A 15,090-nucleotide genomic window follows, 5' to 3' on the forward strand; every position below is an offset into this window, starting at 1 on the left:
CAGGGTTCTTGTATAAGAATAAAAACAATTTGAAAAGGAAGTTATGTTACCCCACACCTAGTTTTAGAGATAGGAAGGAAGGATGTACTAAGCCCTGCGGACATTGCAATTTTTGTTCTTATATAGATAGTACTCCCCATTTCTTCCATCCAGACCTACAGAAAAGTTTTTATATATCTGCAGAGGCTAACTGTATGACACAACATGTTATTTATCTAGCTGTCTGTCAAACATGTTCCTCATTCTACATTGGGAAGACTAACCGCCCACTGAGGGATCGAATGAGGGAACACGTTTACCATATGAGAAAGGGCACAATACATAACGCTTTGGCCAAACATGTTATGATGAACAATACACATCATGTATTTTTATTTAAGGTACTGGAGGTGATTACTCCTAATCCAAGAGGTGGGGATATTAAAGTCTATACAGAGGGCAAAGAAACAGAATGGATCATATTACTAAAAGCAGATAAAGGATGTGGCCTGAATGAAAGGGCCTCAATTAGACCTAAATTAAGGCAGAGAAGGAATATTAAGTGAACCAACTGTTTTAATATGTCTTAAGAGCACACTTGTTTTTATTTTGTCTATATTTGTTTTATAGATGTTCCTAAAACATGCTTTTTTATACAAGATTTTCACACATGCTTTTTGAATGTTATATACATTTGATTCTTTGCATTTTATTCCATGTATTGTTATTGCAACAGTTCTTGTCTCTTTAAAATTCTTTGGAATGTTTTACTAATTGCTTGCCACTGATTGGGAACAGTATATATGGTGAAAGCAGTTTTAGTGTTTGTCATAGATCTGAAGAAGCATTACTGCAAAGCTTATCTCTGTCAGTTGTTTGTGGATTAAATATTTCTTTTTACAAGTTTGGATCCTGCTTTATTTGACCTGGCATAAAAGGGTTTGTACCTGCTCACGCTTGGCTGTTACTTCTTTCTGATTATAAAAATAAGTATGCATAAAAATAACTATGTATAGCAGGTGGATTGAGCACATACATCATATCATCTATATATAATTTAAGTATAGGTATCAGTACAAATATGGTTATACAATTAAAGAGTCATTTTCTTAACTTTCATTTCACACACATGCATGGTTAATCACTCAGCTCTTTAATGTGTATATATAACTAATGAACATGTCTGACAAACAAGTCCCCAGTGGCAATGAACACTCTGGACAGCAATAACTGTAAAAAATATACCTACTTCCCAGCCTTCCCTGTGGCAACTGGTTTAAGTTCATGGCCACACTACAAGTGAGCATGGGTTCTATTCTAGCGCACTCCAAATATTAATGCTGCTCCACTCAATATTTAAAAATAAAGAACAATATAAAGATAATTATGCATAACAATAGCTATGTATAGCTGTGGGTATCATAATAATTATATGTTTGTATGAGGGTATACTGACAGTTATGTTTCTGCACTAATGTGTCTTTTCTGCACTAGGATGGACTTCCTACTTCAGTGATAGTTATATACAGATGAATGCATAAACCAGGACCTTGTCAGGTCACACACATGCATGGTTAACCACTCAGTCTAGCATGTCTGGCCAAAACTTCTTCTGTAGAAAGGAGGTAAAACACCTATGTGGAAGAATATACTTTATCTGTTTTATACAACCAAATACATGTCTGAAAACTTAAGTCATCTAACAGGTAGAGCAGCATCCAACCCATAAACTAATATCAACTGTCACATTACCCTTCCTAATTCATAAACTGCCTTCCTGTCTCTTTGCCATTATTGCTCTCCACTTAACACAGCACAGACTCTGTTGGCATGGTTGTGTGGGTTTGCACACTGACCATTAAATGTGATATCATGAACTGGTGGGAAAATACTTTTAACTGTTGCTGTATGACCTTTGCAGACATGGCAGGAGCTACAAAGAAAGGTGTTTTGAAACATGAGGAGAATAAATCTAAGATCACTTCCCTGCTTAACTTAGCAGAAGCATATCGGCATCAAGCAGGAATGGAAATCAAACCAGAAGTAGGTAAAAATCAGGCAGCAACTGAATTTGCCAAAAAAAAAAACAAAAAAAGAAAGAATATAAGGTGAAGGATCAGATGAATAGGCAAGAAATGTGGTTCATTGGTTCATAGGTTCATACTAGGCTATCTGCCCTAGGACATTTATAAGCCTAGCCAGAGTGTGTTTGGCTTTCGCCACCCATTTTAAATTAATTTTGCTATGCCCTTTTTCGAGGTTAGTATACTCTGCCTCTGTCTAACAGTGACACAGAAGTGATACCCGGGTTAAACCTACGATCTCCCATCCACTCATCAAGATTCCTCTTGAAGAGAGTCAATGAGGGACTCTGTCTAACCTGGACTGGGATTTTATTCCAGAGTGAAGGGAGCCTCTGGGTTATGAATCTGTCCCTCCAGCATGTCCTATTTATTTCAGTGCTGAGGTTCAAGTCTCTCGAGTGCATAGCTCGATGGGATTTGGATTTTCTGAGGTGCAGCATGTCCATTAATTCTGGGTTAGACATGGCTTTATACGTCAGGGAAAGATCGCCCCTGAACAGGCGGTATGCCACTGAGTAGAGCTGGAGTACCGGGCAGCATATGGCATCTGTTTGAGCCCTTTGATCCTCTTGGTGAGGTACTTTTGGGGTCTTTCCAGTTGCTGCAGGAGTCTGGTAAGGTACATCCCAAAAGGGGCATTGTACTCAATTATGGGCCTGATGAGGGATGAGTAAAGAGGCACGATGACCTCCCCTGATCTAGATGTGAATCCCTTCATGATTAGGTGGGCTATGTAAAATGTTTTTCTAAACACTTTGGCCACGTGGTTGTCAAATGAGAGACTGCTATCAACTTGGGTCCCCAGGTCCCTAATTACTTCTTCTGTACTTAATGGATTACCACCTATGTGGTAATTTGTGGGCACTTTGTTTTTGCCAAAGGGGATGACTATACACTTTTTGGTGTTTAGCTTGAGGCCATGGCTCTGGCACCAGTTGTGTGTTTCTATGAGGCCCTTTTGGAGGATGCTTGTGTCGGCTGGAGAGTCGATTATGGCACCCAGTTTGCAGTCATCTGCAAACTTGGTCAACCACAGTCCTTCCGTGTTGGCTTGTACCTCCGAGAAATATATACCGAACAAGAGAGGTCCCAGGACTGAGCCTTGTGGGACGCCACTTTTAACTGGTTTGGAGTCTGACATGGCTCCAGCAATTCTAACCATGTGGGTTCTGTCCTTGAGCCAGTTTGCAACCCATCTATTGACATAGGGGTTTATATTTAAGCTGGTGAGCTTATCTATAATGCCCGAGTGGGGTATTGTATCGAAGGCTTTTGCGAGGTCCAGGTAGGCTGTGTGGACCACCTTCCCCTCATCAATGGCCTTGGTGACTGTTTCAAAGAAATCAACCAGGTTTAAGAGGCAGGATCTGCCCTTAACAAAGCCGAACTGGGTAGGATCCAGTGTCTGTAGGTCCCCAATATCTTTATTTATGAGGTCCATGATGATCCTTTCCATAGCTTTGCAGACCAAGCTAGTCAGGCTTATGGGGCTATAGTTTCCAGGATCCATTGAGGCACCATCTTTGTGGAGAGGGACCACTGTTGCTGTACACCACTCTTTGGGTACATATCCTGTAGTAAGGCTGAGATTGAACAGTAGTTTTATGTTTGGATTTAGCTCTTCTTGGAGTTCATGTAGGACGCAGCCCGGGACACCGTCTGGTCCCATTGATGCTGTGTTTTTTGCTTTGGAGAGGGCGACTCTTACCTGAGCATCTGAGATGTCAGGGGGGCAGCACTCTGCTGGGAAAGATATTTGCCCTTTTGGTGGGGAGGGGGGGAGAAGTTTGCGCTGAACCTGTCAGCTAGGATGTTGGTAATGTCTGTGCTTTCGGTGTATTTTTTGTCATTTTGGACTAATTCTGAGCATATCTGGGAATTCCCACCCAGGTTCCTAACATAACTAAAGAAAGCCTTGTGATTATCCTTAGTGTCCTGTGCAATTTTTCTCTTGAAGCTGGCCTTAGATGATTTTATGAGTGCCCGTAGTTTTTTGCTAATACTGATCAGAGATGCCTTCCCTTTTTGGGATTTTGCTCTATCATTTAGTAGCTTCCTCCTTCTATTGTATAGTTTGTTTATGGCTGGGGTCCACCAGACAGGACGTCTGCCTTTGGAGGATTGGGTCTTGGTTTTATTTGGGATTGCATGATCCATGCATTCCTGAAGGTGTTCATAGAATGCATTTATAAAGGATTCTGCGGTCTGGGCCGTATTTTCCACAGGCCCGGGGGCTTTGAAGGATTCCACCTCGGTTTTTAAGAGTGTGAAATTTGCTTTAGAGAAGTTTTTCACTGTGGTTTTCTGGGCAGGAGGTGGGGTCAGGATGTGAATATCCAGTGAGATTAGTTTATGGTCTGATCTTACCAGTGAGGGATACACTTCTGGTCTGGAGCATAGAGTCCCCATGTTGGTGATGATCAGGTCCAGTATGTTTTCCCCTCTTGTGGGAGTGGTAACAAGTTGTTCCATAGCATTTGAGTTTATAAATTCTAGGAACCTTTGGGCTAGGGTGTTGAAGCTAGAGTAATGCTCCCAGTCTATGTTTGGGTAGTTGCAGTCGCCCAATATAATGGTGTTTGGAGAGACCTTCATATTTTCCAGTGTTCTCCGGAAGGCCGAGTGGGGTTCCTGGGTTTGGGAGGGTGGTCTGTAGCAGGCTATAAACTGGAAGGCAGTTTTACCCACTGTTAGTTGCACATGGATAGTCTCTGATGCTTCGTGCTGTGCCACCAACCTGGAGGTGTGGGTATCTTTGACGAATATTGATACTCCCCCTCCTTTTGTGGTTTGGTCCAAGTTTTGGGGCCGAAAAGCATGGTAAGAGGTATAACCTGGTAGTGCTGGGGTGCTCTCGGGAGCCTTGAACCAGGTTTCTGTTACTGCACAGATATCAATGTTCTCCATGCTAAGGAGAGTTTCGAGTGCGTGCATCTTGAGGTTTAGACTTCTGGCGTTGAGTAGCATTACTCTTAGTTTCTTATCCTTTGTGATACCTATGGAGGTGGGTTTGTCTTTTGAGCCTTGCCTAAAAAAGGCACTATGGGGGTAGCAAGAGCCTTTGCCAATATCCAAAAGCCCAGGGGTGACAGGTGCAAGCCGTCCCTAGTGAAGCATCATGGCTGGTTGAGCATGTCATCCCAGGCTGACAGGCATTGGATCCCCTTTGAATGACACCAATACTTAAGCCAATTGTTGAAATTGATCATCTTGTCTTCATATTGTGGCATCATTCTTGGTGAGGGTAATATGCTACTCAAGGTCAGGATCATACCGGCCTGGGCCACATGCTCAGAGAGTTCCTCTATGTCTCTTTTCATGTAGTCCAGGGAGGTACTTCTCAGGTCATTCACACCAGCATGGACAATGACTGAGTCATATTTGTACTTGCCTTGGAGTGACTTGAGTGCACTTATGTGGGAAATGCATAAATATAGTTGCAAGTATAGAAAACTTCTGGAAGAACCTCATGTTGATCAGGAATGAAATCAAGAATGGTTAAGGAGAGGTGAATTCAATCCAAGAGATGAAAGGTTAATATTGGTGGCACAAGATAATGGACTACATAAACATTGGTTTACAAAGCCCATTGAGAATGTGGGAGAAAGAGACAAATGTAGGTTTTGTAAAACAGAAATGGAAACTGTTGCAGACCTAGTTGCTGGTTGTGACATACTAATGGTAGAAGGACTGTACACTGAAAGGCATAATAATGTGGCAAGACTGCTGCTTTGGTGATTGTGCAAACATTATGGTGTTGAAGTGGCTGAAAAACACTGGGAACCATGAGCCACAAAGCATCATAGAAAATGATGAAGTCTACATCACATGGGATCATCCATTGCCAATAGTTCGAAAGATAGATGCTAGAAAACCAGATATAGTGATCCAGGAAAAGAAGACAAAAGTAGCATTGATTATTGAAATAATCACATCCCGTGACTACAGTGTCCTGCATGCAGAGAGACAAAAAGTCATAAAATATCAGGATCTGCAAGCAGAAACTAGAGCAATGTGGAAGAAGGAAACCCAGATAGTTCCGATAATAGGTGGAACAATGGATCTAATAAAAAAGAGTGTACAATCATATTTCAATACGCTATCAATACACGTAATTCTGTACGAATTACAGAAGGAGTCATTACTGGGCACATTGTGGGTGTTGTGGAGAGCACTTTTGGCTGACATCAGAGAGTGAAACAATACTAATTTCATGAACTTTAATCATACTTTGACTAAGGAATGGGGTCCATTCTTGTCATGGTATTAAAAACCCAAAAGATTTGGAGAAATAAAAAAAGGAAGGTGTTTAATTTAAGGCTCAAAGATGGGGTGTAGAAGAGTCTAGAATATTCATTGAACTCCTTATAAAGCGCTACAGCCATACGCTACTGCAGGGAGACTATAACAGGTCTCAGTATAAATAAAAGGTTTGGAATACTGTTGCCAAGGCTGTGTCCAGTGCAACTAGCATTCCACATACCTGGAGAGCAATGAACTGAAAAGGTGAAAGCAGACACAACTCAACCAGTGGCTGGATGAGATTAGAACTGCTGACATCCAAGTATACAGATAAAGATACTTTAAATTATAGTCAAAGCTGGAGATAGGCAAGACTGATATGCATACTGCTCTTCTCTTTTTCCCTCCTCTTCATTTTACAGCTGCCCAGCAGATTGCAGTGAACAGGGAAGCACATTATGAAAATTAAGAAAGACTAGCAGAAGCAAGGGGTATGCATGTAGCACAAAATAACTAGTTTATTAAAAGTACTGCTCTTCTATACATTAGTAGCAAATTAAGCATGCATATCTTAACTGTAATATCAAGCGTACATTTTTTCATTCTGTAGCTCAAGGTAATTGCAAGAGTTAATTGTAATAGTGTATTCAGTTGTTGCGGGTTCAAATCCCACAGTTAAATACATTGTAAAATAATTACAAATTACTGAATATTAATTTCAACAAAATTAGCATAAATGCCATGTTGTTAACATAATCTATATTATTTGTAAAACATATGTGCAATAGATGCATATTGCAAGGATTACTTGGAATGATTAGCAGTCCTAGTTTGCAGTTTTTAAAAAAGTATAATTAATATAAAGATAAAATTATATTTATATTGTAATAATTTACTGTATGTGACATATGATGGTTCTAATTATCTTTTTAGTTTTCTATCTCGTACCCCACTCCTTATATGTCTTTTTTACTTTATATGTGTGGTCACAAAGTTCTAACATCATCAGTTTTTGGCAACTGACAAAAAGATTTCCTGCCCAACTAGTGACACTCAGACTGCTACCATTCCAAACAGCTGTTGCACTGATGTTCAGCACATTTGGGGCACAAATAAATGAGAATGTACAAGTGTATATGTCTTGTTAATACTGGGGAGGGAATGGAAATTGCTTATATGCATGTGATTTGCTTCTTGCTGCAAAATTGTTTCTGCGGCAGAGAGATAAAACACTCAGTGTGTTTTGTATGTTCATTAGTATGATAGTTCAAATCCACAGATGTATAAAAATCTGTAATGTGTGTTAAAATGCATTTTGTAATGTTGTTTTATTTATTTTTTAAATATTAATATTTGCATGGCAGGTGGCTTAGCACAAATGCAGTGAAATGGATAAATATTTTAAAATAAACAACATAAATTAGAGCTGTGAATCAACTGTGTTTGCCGCATACATAAATGCAATGAAGCTCAAAGCATGTAGGACATGTAGATCAAGCTTTAAGTCCTACATTTTTCTTTTTAGGATAAAAACTAATAAATACTTTTTACAATAATAATGCATGTTGAGCTTTGCCTGGCTCATTTGCATGTTGTTCACCTTTGTGCAAACACAGTGTAATGACACAGACAATAAGGAGACATAGTCAGTTTGAAAAATACACATTCTTACATCTTTTACCTTCCATCATGCAAGCACACTAAGCGGCATTTTGCAGTGGTCAACATGCATTCACAAAACCTGCAGTTCCACAATAACTCCAGACAATAAGAAGAGATTGTCAGTTTCTAAAATGATACAGTGTAACATGTATGGTCTTCCGTCACACAAACATGCTAAGCAGTGCTGCACGGTGGACAGCACTCACACACTGTAACGAGTGTAAAAATTACATCTGCTGCCTAGCTGTAACCGTGACAACAGATGCAAGTTAATGGCCACAATACAGGTCAGCCAGGGTTCTACTCCAGCAAACTGTAAGTTTTATTAATTCTGTTCCACTGTAATTTAGATAAAAATTAACAATATAAAAAATATATCTAAAAATATGTATAACAGGTGGACTGAGCATACAGATATCATATACTGTATATTGTATGTCTAACTGTGGGTATCAGCACAATTATGGTTCTACAATTAAAATTAAATTTTCTGAACTTCAGCTCTTTAATATGTCTGTTTAACTAATGAGCATCTCTGATAAACAAGTCCTCAGTGACAGTGAGCACTCTGGACAGTAATGGCTGTAAAACATATACTTGTTATCCAGTCTTTCCTGTGGCAACTAGTGTAAGTTCATGTCCACAATACAGGTGAACCAGGATTCTAATCTAGTGCACTCTAAATTTTATTAATGCTGTTCCACTCAATTTTTAAAAATAAAGAACACTATAAAGGTAATTATACATAACAATAACTATGTATAGCAGTTGATACCATTTGAATTATATGTGTGGCTGAGGGTATATTGATAATTATGTTTCTGTAATTACCCTAGGATGGACTTCCTACTTCAGTGATAGTCATATACACATGAATATATAAACTAGGACCTTGTCAGTTCACATACATACATGGTTTATCACTCAATCTTTAATGTGTCTATATAATTAATGAGCATGTCTAAAAAACACTTCTTCTGTGCAAGGAGAAAACACATGTATAAGAATATGTATTATCTATTTTACACAGGTTTGAATCTCAATGTGTAAAGTCTCCTAAAAAAATGTTTGAAGTCATAAAATTTATATCCCCAATACATGTCTGAAAAGTCAAGTCATCTAATAGGTATAGCAGCAGACAAGCCATAAATTAATTCCCACTGTCACATTAACCTTCCTATTTCATAAATGTCCCTCCTTTCTCTTTGGCAATATTGCTCTCTAATTCACATCATGCAAATGAAGTTGTCATGGTTGTGTGGGTTTTTGCACTAGCCATAAAATGTGATATCATGAATTGGGGGAAAACACTTTAACTGTTGCTATATGACCTCTGTGGACATGGCAGGTGACAGCATGGAAGGTGCCCAATTTAGGCCTCAAAGATTGGGTGTAGAGGAGTGTAGAATATTTACTGAACTCCTTGTAAAGCTCCACAGCCATAGGCTTTTGCAGGGGGACTGTACAGGGTATCAATGTAAATCAGAGGCTTGAAATAGTCTAGCTAGGGTGTTTCCAGTGTGACTGACACTGCATGCATTGGAGAGCAATGCAGGCAGCTTTACAATGACCTGTAAAAGTGCAAGCAGGAACAACTCAACCAGTGGCTGGATGAGTTTAGGAGTGCTGACATCCCACAGTTATGCAAGTAAACAGATAAATATAATTTAAATTATATACAAATCTAGAGATAGCCAAGACTGCTATGCATAATGCTCTTATCTTTTTATCTCCTGTTTATTCTACAGCTGTCTAAGAGATTTCAGCAAACAGGGAGGCCTGTGCTAAATGCTTAGAAAGACTGAATGAAGCAAAGGGTATGTATGTATGTATGCAGCATAAATTATTAATCATTTTATTAAAAAATGTTGCTCTTCCATACATTAGTAGCAAATTAAACATGCGTGATACATTCTGTAGACCAAGGTAATTGTATGAGTCAATTGTAATAATCTATTCAAATGTTGTGGGTTCAAATCCCACAAGTAACTAATACATACTAAAATAATAAAATATATCAAATATTCATTTCAACAAAATTTGGATAAAGTCTATGTTAAGTTATTATTTTAAAAATCATATGTATAATATATGCATATTACAAAGCTTATTTAGAACAATTCTCAGATCTATTTTGGATTTTTAAAAAATATATTTAGTTTAAATGTAAAAATATATTTGTATTGTAGTAATTTATTGTATGTGACATTTGATGGTTCTAATTATATTTTTCTTTTTAATTTTTCGTACCTCACCCTTATCTCTTTAGTTTTATGTCTGTGATCACAATGTTCTGATGGCATATTTATTTTTATTTATTTATTTGTTTTTATTTAACATTTGTTTACCAGGAAAGTCCAACTGGAACAGAGTCCATTTCAATGGAGCCCTGGACAGAAATGCTTCAGATGTGTGTCTTTGAAAGCCATAATTTTCTGATAATTGAAGAAATGATTTCTAGCACAGGGACGTAGGCCAACAATTGCAGTTCAGCCTACCATCCCTCTAACAGCTGTCACACCAATGACTAGAACATCTGGAATGCAACCTGGCAGTAATGCCTCTGCAGCCCCTGCACAACCTCGGCCCTCAACATCAGGTAGCATTACCTCAGCAGCTAATGAAATAGTACCCTCGAGAGTATTGGTGGAGTTGGTGATTTTGTCACCTGCCAAGACCGCCAGGCATGATGTGCAAGGTTTTAGAAGGTACCACTGGTGCATGCCTCAGCTGTATGGAGAAGATGTCTACTTGAATACCATGAAAACAAAACTGTACTCCAAAAGCAAGCTGAGGAAGGAGATGGTGGTGACAGTTCTGAGAATGAGGACTAGATTCTCACTGTCCACATCCTTGATGGGCATGGGCCTCCAGTGTCCTCTCCCTATCCCCTCCCTATCCCTAATCATGGTGTCACCTAACCTTTTGTATCCCTCAGCATCCCTTTCAGTGTCTTGTTTGTCATGTTTCCCTGCACCCACTACCTAATCTACCTGACTTACCTGACCCTGACATTCCTATAGCCCTTACCCAACATTTCTGCCTTACTAAAATAAAATCAAAGAAATGGGCACATGTCCCAGAAAAAAAATGTTCAAATGTTCTGCCATACACAGCTCTTCACTTCACACATGTGTTTTCTCGACACTCTTCATTTAGTTCAATTGGTTATACAACATGATTGCATTGTTGTCACACATCTTTGTTGAGGTGACAGTCTAAAATCATGCAATATTCTATACATGTTCATTTTACACTGTTGAAGAAATGGATAGCTATGGTTCTTTTCTAATTAGCTCCTGCACATTTCTATATTGCTTTCCCTTTGTTCTTCCTCTTCTTGCCCCCATTTCACCACTTTCTTATCTACCCTTTTCCACACCTTTAATCTAGTAAAAAAATAGAATCACACACCACACACACATAAATAGTAAATACCTACTAAATGCCTTCACTTTTTGTTTTCTTGTGTTTGTGCAGAGTTTGGCATCACACACCAATGTCTAGCAATGGTGACTGGCTCTTCATGTTCTATGGCATAGTATATTTACCTCCGCACAATGCTGTGCTAAAGGACACACAGTTAAAGCAGAGTAAAGGGACTCACATTACATATGTACTCTAACATTTTTTAGACTGATGAATGTATAACAGTGCAAATCCATATGTGTACTGTTGACATAAATCAATTGACTGATGTTAGTTTTTATATAGTACTTCACTGTAGTCATTGCCTCTCACATTTGCAGATATTAATTATCACATTTAATTATGTAATGCCATCCTGAAAACTTGTGTAGAAGAATTAGAGTGAGCTTGACTCGATCCCTGTCTTATTTGTGCTCAAAACATGAGCACACAGCTGTTACACCTGCTGCCACAGAGAAAATTATGCAGCAACTGTTTTTGTTATACTCAGTACTGTCCAAAGTGCTGACTGCCACACCTCTCTGTTTAGTATGTTTGCACAGAAGAAGGCAAACCATTAGAACTATTACTGTTTTCCCTATTAAGCAGATACCCACATTTGCTTCTCGTTTAACTCCATGTAAATTAGGAAGGGAACAGTAATAGTCCTTAATGTCATAAATGTTTTGACAGAACATTTTCAAAATAAACTATATTATGAACACAATAGTATTTGTCATCTATTTTTTACCATAGCCCATATGCATAAGTACTTCTCAAGTTCAAGCTGTATTCATTAAATGTGAATCTCACATGTGCAAACACTTTGCCATGGATTGCCCAAACCAGTTGCCCGGTGGTGCACTATGTAAAGAGCTAACTGACATGTATTACTGTGTTTACTGCTTAGTTAGTCTTCATCCCATTACATATCTCTCAACCTCTTAGCACAAAAAATCTGGGCAAAGCCAAAAATAATGGTGGGATAAACCTCCCAAAATAGGAACACACTGAAAATATTGCTCTCACAAACTTATATAGTTACTAGAATCAAAGGTATTGTGGTATCATGAATTTTCTGAAGGATATGAAGTATGAAAGTAAATTTATGTCATTATTTAGTGATTTCAGTCCTCAGATCATCCCAGGGATTTGTCCAAAACCCACAAATTTTATAAGGAACAGACCAAAAGTATGAGGTGAAGACCTTGACATTCTGCAAAAATCTGGACAGTTTAGAGGTATGTATTATAATCCATGTAAAAACACAACCAAAGGGAAGGTGCTTTTTATTGACTGAACACATATTTACTCAGAGTCATGTGTGCCCTGCACCCATGCACTTGAAAATGAATGTTCCCAAATGTCAACTACACTACAAAATAAATAACACAACTGCATTGTTACAACAGAGATTCAGATTCTCTTATATGTGTATTAATGTGGACATCAATACATCACAAATGTGAACACACATGCATACACAGTTGCATCATGTGTGTGTCTATGTGTGACTGTAAGTGTTTAATGTACACAACATATTGAGAAACAGGTGCATATGTCTCAGTTCTGCAACATGCATTCCTAAAAGCTTTTTGCACCTAGTTAGTGTGCATCAGAGGAACATCAATCTGTATCCTATTTTCATCAATCCAGGCCCATGCAGAACAAATACTTTGACAGTTGTGCATATCTATGCAGCCATTTCATACAGGCCTCCCAGCATCTTCTCTCAAGCATACAATTATGTCATCTGCTGTAAAAATTGTCCAGCAGCAGTGTAGAAATCAGACTTGTAATGTGACACTTGGGTTAGGTACTGAGTTCTCTAGCTTCTGTAACAAGTTAGGTAGGGATTCTAATCTTACTGCAGTCAACTTGTGTTTGTGGGTAGTCAAAACTACATCAGTCTGTATCCTACTGTCAGCAATGCAGAACAAATATTTTGACAGTTGTACATGCCGAAACAGCCATGTCACACAGGTCTCCCTACATCTTCTCCCAAACATACAATGATGATGTCAGCTGCTATAAATTGTTGTCTGACACTATGAAACACAACAATGCACACACCAAACTCAATAGAACCAATCAAAGTGTGCTGGAAAGAATGGGAAGAACCAAGAATTATAAAAACAGAAATTTAATGTTGCAAACACCACACATAACTTATTTAATGCCTTAACATTAAAAATAACAACATTTTCATCTAACTCTCCAGACTTCTTCAGAACTGTAGTGCCGGGGGCAGAGCCTGAATGGCTAACTGAAAGCAGCAGTATTTTAGAGCTCCATATAACTAGTTAAATAAGACAGGAAAAAATATTCTTTTTTCCCTTCAAAGTATAAAATCTTACAGACAAAGGACTAATTTGCATAATTAGAAACATTGGTGAAGTTTTACAAATAATTTCCTGTCAAAAAGCTTGGAGATATATTCAGTTGTTAAAATGAGCAACTCAAAGAATTCTCACCAGGATGCTACCTTAAAGAAGGAACTACAACAGATGGCAGCTATCCTGCAGGAGTTGTCTTTAAAGATGGATGATTTTAAAGAGAACCTGGAAAATCTTAAAACAAGCAGTCAAAAACAGGCTGACACCCTCAAGGATATGCTACAACAACACCAGACAAGGATAACAGGAATAGAGGTTTCTCTAAATGACTTAAAAAGCAGATTTAAGTTAGAGGAAACACAGAAAGAACTGCTTCTTGAACAAAACACTTGGTTGGTTAATAAAGTAGATGACTTGGAAAATAGAGAGAGGAGAAATCACATCAGGATTTTCGGATTACCTGAAAACACAGAAGGTGAGGATATTATTTCCTTTTTATCAAGCTGGATCCCTGCCTTTTTAAATTTAAAAGAAGGCCTTTCCTTTGGCATTGAAAGGGCACACAGAGCTCTTGGGAAACCTGCCACTAACTCAAACTCTCCTCCTAGGTCAATAATTATCAAAAGTCTTTCATACTTGGACAAGAAACTGATTTTAAGATCTGCTTGGAGGACGGCACCTCTAAAATATAAACAGAGCCTGATAAAATTTGATAACGACTATTTATCTAGAATAATGGAACAAAGGAAAAAAGTGTGGCCAATGATAACGTTTCTGAAACAAAATAACATCAAGGCACAACTTTCATAACCAGCTCTGATAAGAATACTGTATGCCAATGAGATGAGGACTTTTATTTGCTTAGAGGAAGCCTCTTGATTTATTAAAACTAATAATGTGATTACTTTACCAGAAAATATGGATTGGATGTCACCTTCTCTCAAGAGAACAAAAGAAACAAATGTCTGGACAGATGCCAAGAAGAAGAAGCAAAAGACTGATACTGCTACGGCCAAATCTCTCAAAGCATCTACTATGATATGAATTGTTTTAACATTACTTTAAAGGACCAATTTTATTGCTTGGAATTTTAAAACAAAGGTAACTAACTACTGGAATCTTTATCTATATTTTTTGAAAATAGATGACACATGAGAGTTTTCACATTACCTCAGGCATGTAAAACAGGGTACTTTTCTTTCACAGAAGGAGGGTTATATAGCATATAAAATATTTATACTGTAAATCAACATACATAGTATATGTGTATTTTCTCTTAATTTTCTCTTTTCTTTCTCTCTTCTCTCTTTTCTCATTATTTATAATAGCTGCATCTTGTCTCCCTTTCAAAATTCTCTCCTATTTACTATACTAATATA

Source organism: Protopterus annectens, chromosome 6.part0 (assembly GCF_019279795.1).
Source record: "Protopterus annectens isolate FY-2018-M chromosome 6.part0, PAN1.0, whole genome shotgun sequence".
Taxonomy (NCBI): Eukaryota; Metazoa; Chordata; order Ceratodontiformes; family Protopteridae; genus Protopterus; species Protopterus annectens.